Source organism: Tachyglossus aculeatus, chromosome 21 (genome assembly GCF_015852505.1).
Source record: "Tachyglossus aculeatus isolate mTacAcu1 chromosome 21, mTacAcu1.pri, whole genome shotgun sequence".
NCBI lineage: Eukaryota > Metazoa > Chordata > Mammalia > Monotremata > Tachyglossidae > Tachyglossus > Tachyglossus aculeatus.
The window spans coordinates 72,882,451-72,891,208 of NC_052086.1; the positions used below are offsets into that span (position 1 = coordinate 72,882,451).

The 8,758-nt window shown below is 46.5% G+C and overlaps 1 non-coding gene across 1 annotated transcript; it reads right to left on the reverse strand.

Moving 5' to 3' along the window:
- Positions 1 to 2,421: 2,421 nt before the first annotated feature.
- LOC119943093 lies at positions 2,422 to 2,560 on the reverse strand. Its single transcript, XR_005455574.1, has one exon. It is a non-coding gene; the product is annotated as a small nucleolar RNA SNORA7 (small nucleolar RNA).
- Between the last annotated feature and the right edge of the window lie 6,198 nt (positions 2,561 to 8,758).

The window sequence follows — 8,758 nt, forward strand, 5'->3', positions numbered from 1 at the left end:
TTTTTAATCCTCGTGCTTCTCAGTCTCTCTCTGGGGGTTCCTTTTGCTAATTATCTGATCTTAATGGGCATTCTAATGAGCAGCACCCTAAATTCTTCTTGTATTTCCCCCATCTTCTCCCGCTCCCTGGCTGTCTCCTGCTGCTCATTCTTCAAACCGTCAATCCACTGTGCTATGGTACGAGAGAGGTCATCCCTGTCGGACTTAATCACGGCACTGACACAGTTCAGGGGCCCAGAGAGACCAAGAAACCCAAGGTTAGCACTCCTTCTAGTTGAGCAGCAGGTCCTACTCAGCATTTTCTGGATGCAAAATTTGTAGGTTGCTTTGCCTCCAATACAGCCATCGCCCACACAAGTTATTAAATCTCCAATCCACAAACCTCCTGCTGGCCTCAGAGAAAACATTTTGTGGGCTGGTTTAAAGAGGAATAGGTGCCCGGAATACCAAGGAGATTCTTCACTTGGTCATTTTCCATCAGTGGTATAATAATAATAACAATGGCATTTATTAAACACTTACTATGTGCAAAGCACTGTTCTAAGCATTGGGGAGTTACAAGGTGATCAGGTTGTCCCATAGGAGGCTCACAGTCTTAATCCCCATTTTACAGATGAGGTAACTGAGGCTATCTATTGAGCACTTACTATGTGCAGAGCACTTGGAATTATGATTCACTAGAGTTGGTGGGCATGGTCCCCAGCCAGAAGGTGTTTTGTAATTTTGGTCACAATGAAATAAGCCACATTAATTCTGGTTCAACAGGGAAGGGTTGGTTTTATTAGTTCGGAAATCACCATTCCAGCAGAGGTCTGTCGGTTCTGATTTCTAGTATCTTGTGATGGATAATGGTAGGAAAGGGATAATCACCTCTTCCTCAGCTCAGCCTCTCTCCTGCCTTTGTGGCACAGCTGAGCATAAATTTCCATGGAGCTGTGACTCCTGAAATCTCCTTCACCTCTTGTCCTTTGTACTAGACAGCGATTCCCACAGGGAATTGCTCCATATCCCTGGGGACCCCCTTTCTGACCCTCAGTCTCACTGAAAGTCTCGTGGAGGCAGGGAGAATGTTGCAGGACTCAGACTTTGCCATCCTGGCAGCAGCATGCAGTGTAGATAAGGATCATGGCCTAAGGGAAAGAGCAGGGGTCTGGGAGTTAGAGGACCCAGGGTTCTAATCCCAGCTCCGCCACGTGGCCTTGGGTGAATTATTTAACTTCTCTGTGCCTCAGTTTCCGCATCTGTAAAATGGGGATTCACTCCTACCTAAACCTCGAGAAGCAGCATGGCCTGGTGAAGACAGCATGGGCCTGGGGGGTCAGAAGCACCTGGATTCTAGTTCTGGCTCCACCACGTTTGTGCTGTGTGACCTTGGGCAAGTCACTTAATTGCTCTGTGCCTCAGTTCCCTCATCTGTAAAATGAGGATTAAGACTGTGAGCCTTAGGAGGGACAGGGACTGCATCCAACCCAATTATCTTGTATCTATCCCAGCACTTAGCACAGTGCCTGGCACATAGCACTCAAATATCACACACACACACACACACACACACACACACACACGAGTCAGACAGAGACAATGTCCAACCTGATTAGCTTGTAATTACCCCAGCTCTTAGTCTGGTGCCTGGCACAGAGTGGGCACTTAACAAATACCACACCAAAAACTAACACGTAGAACACAAATTGTGTCCAACCTGATTAGCTGTGTGACCTTGGGCAAGTCACTTAATTGCTCTGTGCCTCAGTTCCCTCATCTATAAAATGAGGATTAAGACTGTGAGCCTTAGGAGGGACAGGGACCGCATCCAACCCAATTACTTTGTATCTATCCCAGCCTCAGCTAGCCTCAGCCTCTATCTAGCCTCAGCTTTTAGTACAGTGCCGGCCATATAGTAAGCGCTTGACAGATACCATAAAGAAAGGACAGGCCTTCTGTGGACACCCAGCAGCTGCCCACCCCCAGCTCAGCTTCCGGAGGATTAGGGGCTGTTGATGCTGAGCCACTGGTTGAGGTCCAGGAAAAGCAGAGACTGCAGAAGCAGCTGACTGTAGTCACGCCGTCACCATTCTTCCAGGGAGTGCCTTCACACTGGCTGGTATCTGTGGATGGGGACTGTAGGAACCTGCCAGGATGGTGAAGGGAGTGGGAGCCCTGCTGGTGAAAGTCAACCCAGTCCGCCCTTCCCCCTCTGATTGTCTTGTCTTATGCTGTCGAGTCATCTCCGACCCATAGCTACTTCATGGACACATCTCTCCCAGAACCCCCCCACTTCCATATGCAATCATTCTGGTAGTGTATCCATAGATTTTCCTTGGTAAAAGTACAGAAGTTGTTTACCATTGCCTGCTTCCACACTAAATCTCTCCACCCTCGACTCTCTCCCATGCTGCTGCTGCCCAGTACAGGTGAGTTTTGACTTGTAGCAGATTGCTTTCCACTCATTAGCCACTGTCCAAGCTAGGAATGGAACAGGATATGCTTCTACTTGACTCTCCCTCCCTTGGCCAAGACTGGCAGAGTACTGGAAACTCTCCAGTTGTGATCCTGAGAAGAGTCCCCCTCTGATAGCATGGAGTTTCTCCCCACCATCCTCTAAATCTACCCACTGACTGCTCCCCACTCACCGATACCTGGGATCACAAAGGCATCTATTACTGAAATGGAGCAGGAGCCCTCAGACAGCAGCTCCAATCCGCCAGCTTGGCACTTGTTTTCTTCTCAATCACAAATTCCAGATTCATTCATTCATTCAATCGTATTTATTGAGCGCTTACTGTGTGCAGAGCACTGTACTAGGCGCTTGGGAAGTACAAGTTGGCAACATATAGAGACGGCCCCTACCGAACAACGGGCTCACAGTCTAGAAGGGGAGACAGACAACAAAACAAAACATGTGGACAGGTGTCAACTCGACAGAACAAAGAGAAGTAAAGCTAGATGCACATCATTAACAAAATAGAATAGTAAATATGTACAAGTAAAATAAATGGAGTAATAAATCTGTATTATTATTATTACAGTACAGTAGATATCTACCCTCTTACAATCTCGTTGGGGAGGCAGACACTAAAATAAATTACCAACTGGGGAAGCTATAGATTATAAGGAGGTGTACACAACCTCTGCGGGCGATATGGGGGGGAAAGGGGGTGATATAATAATAAGTATGGTATTAAGCACTTCCTATGTGAAAAGCACTGTAGTATGCGCTGGGGTGGGTACAAGCATATCGGGTGGGACACATTCACAGTCTCAATTTCCATTCTATGGTGAGGTGACTGAGGCATGGAGAAGTGAAGTGATTTGCCCAAGGTCACACAGCAGACAAGTGGTGGATTTGGGATTCGAACCCATGACCTTCTGATTCTCGGGACTCTGCTCTATCCACTACACCATGCTGCTTCTCAGTGTAATAGTAGCTGGGGTGGCAGAGACAGGTTTACTTGGGCATTGCTTTGAGGCACCTGCCTGGCCAAGGTCAAACATCACAAACTTGTCTGCAGTGGAATAAGTCTGATGTCAGCCCCACCACCTGCTTTTTTTTTTGAGTGGTATTTATTATGTACTTACTATGTGCCAGGAATTGTACTAAGCGCCGGGGTAGATAATGATAATAATAATAATAATGGCATTTATTAAACACTTACTATGTGCAAAGCACTATTCTAAGTGCTTGGGGAAGTTGCAAGGTGATCAGGTTGTCCCACGGGGGGCTCACAGTCTTAATCCCCATTTTACAGATGAGGGAACTGAGGCCCAGAGAAGTGAAGTGACTTCCCCAAGGTCACACAGCTGACAAGTGGTGGAGCCGGGATTTGAACCCATGACCTCTGACTCCAAAGCCCGTGCTCTTTCCACTGAGCCACTCTACTTCAAGTTAGATACGAGTTAAATGGGTTTGGACACTGTCTCTGTCACTCACTGGGCTCACAGTTTTGATCTCCATTTTACAGATGAGGTAACTGAGGCATATAGAAGTTAAGTGACTTTCCAGAGGTTACACAGCAGACAAGTGGCAGAGTCAGAATTAGAACCCAGTTTCTTCTGGCTTCTAGGCCCATGATGCTTCTCTAGGCCACCCTGTCTCCCCTCCCCATATGGCTACACAAATTCAGCTCCAATCCCTTCATCCCACAGGTAATAATAAGGGAATCTGTTAAGTGCTTACGGTATGCCAAGCACTGTACAAAAGTTGATACAAGGAATGGGTCAGACATAGTCCTTGTGGCCCTTTGAGCCTTACAGTGCAATTAAGAGGATGAACGGATACTGAATCCCCATTTAATAAATGAGGAGACAGGCTAGTGACAGAGGTGGGATTAGAACCTATGTCCCTGTTCCGCAAGCTAATTCTTTTTCTACTAGGCCATGGTGGCTTCCTTACATATCAAATGGCTTCAGAAGGCTGTGATACTATCAGAGGCATTTGTGAAAAAGTTATAAAGACCAACTTTATAACTTGAGAAGCAGCGTGGCTCAGTGGAAAGAGCATGGGCTTTGGAGTCAGAGGTCATGGGTTCAAATCCCGACTCCGCAAATTGTCAGCTGTGTGACTTTGGGCTAGTCACTTAACTTCTCTGTGCCTCAGTTACCTCATCTGTAAAATGGGGATTAAAACTGTGAGCCCCCCATGGGACAACCTGATCACCTTGTAACCTCTCCAACACTTAGAACAGTGCTTTGCACATAGTAAGCACTTATTATTATTATTACCAACACCTCAAAACTATAGATGGAGTGAGGAGGAGACCCCTCATGGCAACAGTATCAACTGAGCAAGAGCCAGCAGCTTTGATCACTTCTGAATCAGCCATTCTATGGTCTGCTGGGATTAAGTGATTTGCCCAGGGTCAGCCAGCGGGTGAGTGACAGAACTGGAATCGAATCCCGGGTCCTCTAACTCCCAGGCCCTTGCTCTTTCCACTAGACCTCGCTAGTTCTGCAGTAGTAGTAAAAGCCATTACTACTACCGCTATAAAGAAGCCTCTCCTAGACCCCAGAGTTTCTCCTGAGTATATTTCCTCTGATTTACCCCTGGTATCCCATAGCACCTTTGGCTTGTAATAGTCCCCAGGTAGAAACTACGGCAACGCATTCCTACTACAAACCAGCCCGCACGTTTTGCTCCTCTAGTGCTAACCTTCCTGCTGTACCTTGGATCTCTTCTATCTCACTGCTGAACTCTTGCCCGACTGGAACATCCTCCTTCCTCATATCTGACAGACAATGACTCTCCCTCCATTCAAAGATTTACTGAAGGCACATCTCCTCCAAGAGGCCTTCCCACACTAAGCCCTCCTTTCCTCTTCTCCCACTCCTTTCTGTGTCATCCTGACTTGCTCCCTCTATTCATTCCCCCGTCCCAGCCTCACAACACTTATGTACATACCTGTAATTATTTATGTTAATGTCTGTCTTCCCCTTTACACTGTAAGCTTGTGGGCAGGGAATGTGTCTGTTATATCGTACTGTCCCAAACACTTAGTACAGTCTTCTGTGCACAGTAAGCACTCAATAAATATGACTGACTAGCAGCAGAGGCACAGATGAACTGGAATCCTCTGCAAATGAAAGCCCCTGAAATTTGGAATGGAGCATCTCTGAGATTCATCTTTCAGAGAAATGTTAAACCAAGCTAAGAGTCTGAACCCAATTACAGACCCTCTGAGAACATTATAGCGCTCAGGTTTGCTCTTTGACAGCCTTTACCAACTCAAGCCCAGTGCCATTCTGTGTGGTGACAGGAGACAACAGGAAGGAAAAGGGGAATACTCACTTTTGGTGTCTGATCTGCAGAGATGCGGCAACCACTACAACTTGAGAAAATTTTACCTTCAGGAAAACAGTCAATGACGTGTTAATGATTCATCCGTCAACGCCAGCTACAAATCCCAAATCTCTGTTTGCAAAACCAATCGAAGAAATATTTTGAAAGTTTTTGGTAGGTGTCTGCACCGACCTGTGAAGGAGATTCAAGATATTAGCCCAATTTTACAGGTGGAGAAACTGAGGCACCAGCATACCGGGAGCCCACCTTTTATCTCCCCTTAATTGCAGTCTCCTGCTCTGCTACATCAGTCCTCAACAATTTGAGGATTCAGCCTATGAGGGGAAGAGAGGTGGAGTGAAGAGGGGGCTACATCTTCCAGCCCCAGGGGGTTTTCTGGCCATAGCCATCCACTCTCCATGGCTGGAGACAAGCCCACACACCTGTGGGGTGGGGGAGGAGTGATGGGGGCTGGGGCAGGGAAAGGCGAGGAGACTGTGGTCTGTTATTACCTGTGTAGGGCCAGGTCTATATTCAGTATCTCAGTAGTCTAGACTCCCTGTCTAGACTTTAAGCTCACTGTGGGCAGAGAATGTATCTGTTTATTGTTATATCGTACTCTCCCAAGCACTTAGTACAGTGCTCTGCACACTATGAGTGCTCAGTAAATATGATTGACTGACTGGCAATAACTGTACCGCTCCACTGACAATCCAAAAAGCCAAAGTCACCTAAACCAGAATGAAAACACAATTTGAACAGAAACCTGAACATGCCTGTTGTTACCTTTTGGAAATTCAGATCTTTATCAAACCGTTCTAAAGCCCGATGGCACGCACCTTGTTGCCTGGTCACCTCTGGGCCGACACTAGCCAAGAGGCCAAGCAACAGCAGCTGGTAGGTTCTGCATGGCACCCTCTGAAAGGGAAGAAGATAAATGGACCAGTCGTGCTGGAGTCTTTTTTTTAAATGAAATGTAGCCACAATGTCAGCATGGCCTAGTGCATAGCTCATGAGCCTGGAAGACTTCTAAACCCAGCTCTTCCACTTTGCTGTGTGAACTTGGGCAAGCCACTTCACTTCTCTGGGCCTCTGTTACCGCATCTGTAAAACGGGTATGAAGACCATGAGCCCTATGTGGGACAGGGATTGTGTCTTACTCGATTATCTTCTATCTACCCCAGTGCTTAGTACAGTGTCTGGCACATAGTAAACACTCAAGGATACCACAGTCATCATCATCACGCCATTTAAAAATGGCTTGGGGCCTCTTCCCTCCCTGGGGCAATAGGGTGAAGCAATTTAGAGATGGAGTGGCTTCAACTCTTTCCTGTGTGCTAGGGCACAGCCTTAGGGCTCAGCAAGATCAATGTTGACCAAAGTCACCAGAGCAGGCCCACCCAGGAATGATGCCTATCCTAGGGCAGAAAGCTTCCTCCACCCTATCTCCTGGGCTGGGCAATCTGGATGCTAAAGAGAGAAGGGAGACAGACAACAATAAGGGCTCCTGAAATGCCTCAATCTCCACTGAGCCCTGGAAAGCCGCTGTTTGTCCTGCCAGGTGAAACAGTGAGTGTGGTGCTGTGCAGAGGAAAGTCCAATCCTCTCTTAGCATGGCTACAGCAAACATTAAAAGGATGCTTTTTGAGGATATCTACTTCTTGCTCCGAAACTGCTTCCAGGCGGTAAACTCTGTAATGGCAGTTCAGGCAGAGGGAAGGAAATTCCAAGACACAACTGGAATACAGCATGGCTCAGTGGAAAGAGCACGGGCTTTGGAGTCAGAGGTCAGGGGTTCAAATCCCGGCTCTGCCAATTGTCAGCTGTGTGACTTTGGGCAAGTCACTTAACTTCTCTGTGCCTCAGTTACCTCATCTGTAAAATGGGGATTAAGACTGTGAGCCCCTGTGGGACAACCTGATCACCTTGTAACCTCCCCAGCGCTTAGAACGGTGCTTTGCACATAGTAAGCGCTTTATAAATGCCATCATTATTATTATCATTATTATCCATCAGTGATATTTATGGAGTGCTTACTTTGTGCAGAGTTCTGGAATCAGCACTTGGGAGATATACAATACTGTAGGATTATGTATATTTCTGTATATATTGGTAATTTATTTTTCTATTTACTTATATTAATGCCTTTCTTCCCCTGTAGACTTTTAGCTTATTATGGGCTGGAATGTGCCTGTTTGTTGTTGTACTGTACTCACCCAAGCACTCAGTACAGTGCTTTGGGCACAGTAAATGCTCAATAAATAGGACTGAATGAATGAAGGTAGGGTTGGTGAACACGACCCTTGCCCTAAAGGAGCTTGCAAGTTCAGTGGGGGAAATGTTAAATTAAAATTACAGAGAAGGAAAGCAGTGGGGGACAAGGATATTGGCATTGCAGCTGCAAAGTCCTAACTGTGACTGGAGAATGGGATCCCTTTTGGTATATTTCTGTAGAGTCCATGAAGGGGAGAAAGTGACTTAAGTAATATAAAACTGTGGTTAGCACAGGTATCTCTGGGAATGTCTGTTCATACTGTATTCTCCCAAGCGCTTAATGCAGTGCTTTGCACACAGTAAGTGCTCAATAAATAAGAATGAATGAATGAATGGCCCCTGGAACCTGTCTGAGAGACCAAGGGAGGGAGCCCCTCTTCAGCAGAGCCTGGAAAGGGAACAGAAAATGCCCCGGGTCAGAGGAAAGGTGGAATCATAGCTATTCTGAACCAAAAGATTTACCACTGATGACTCAAAATGGATAATACACCCACAGACAAGAGACAAACCCTGCATTTTCGACCTGCATTCACATTCTGGCTGAACCACTTGTATGTTTTGTGTCCTGGGGCAGGTAGCTCCTTCTGTGTACCTCCCTTTTCTGATCTGTAAAAGTCATTCAGTCGTATTTATTGAGCACTTACTGTGTGCAGAGCACTGCACTTTGTGCTCCGGAGAGTACAATACAACAATAAACAGACACATTCCCTG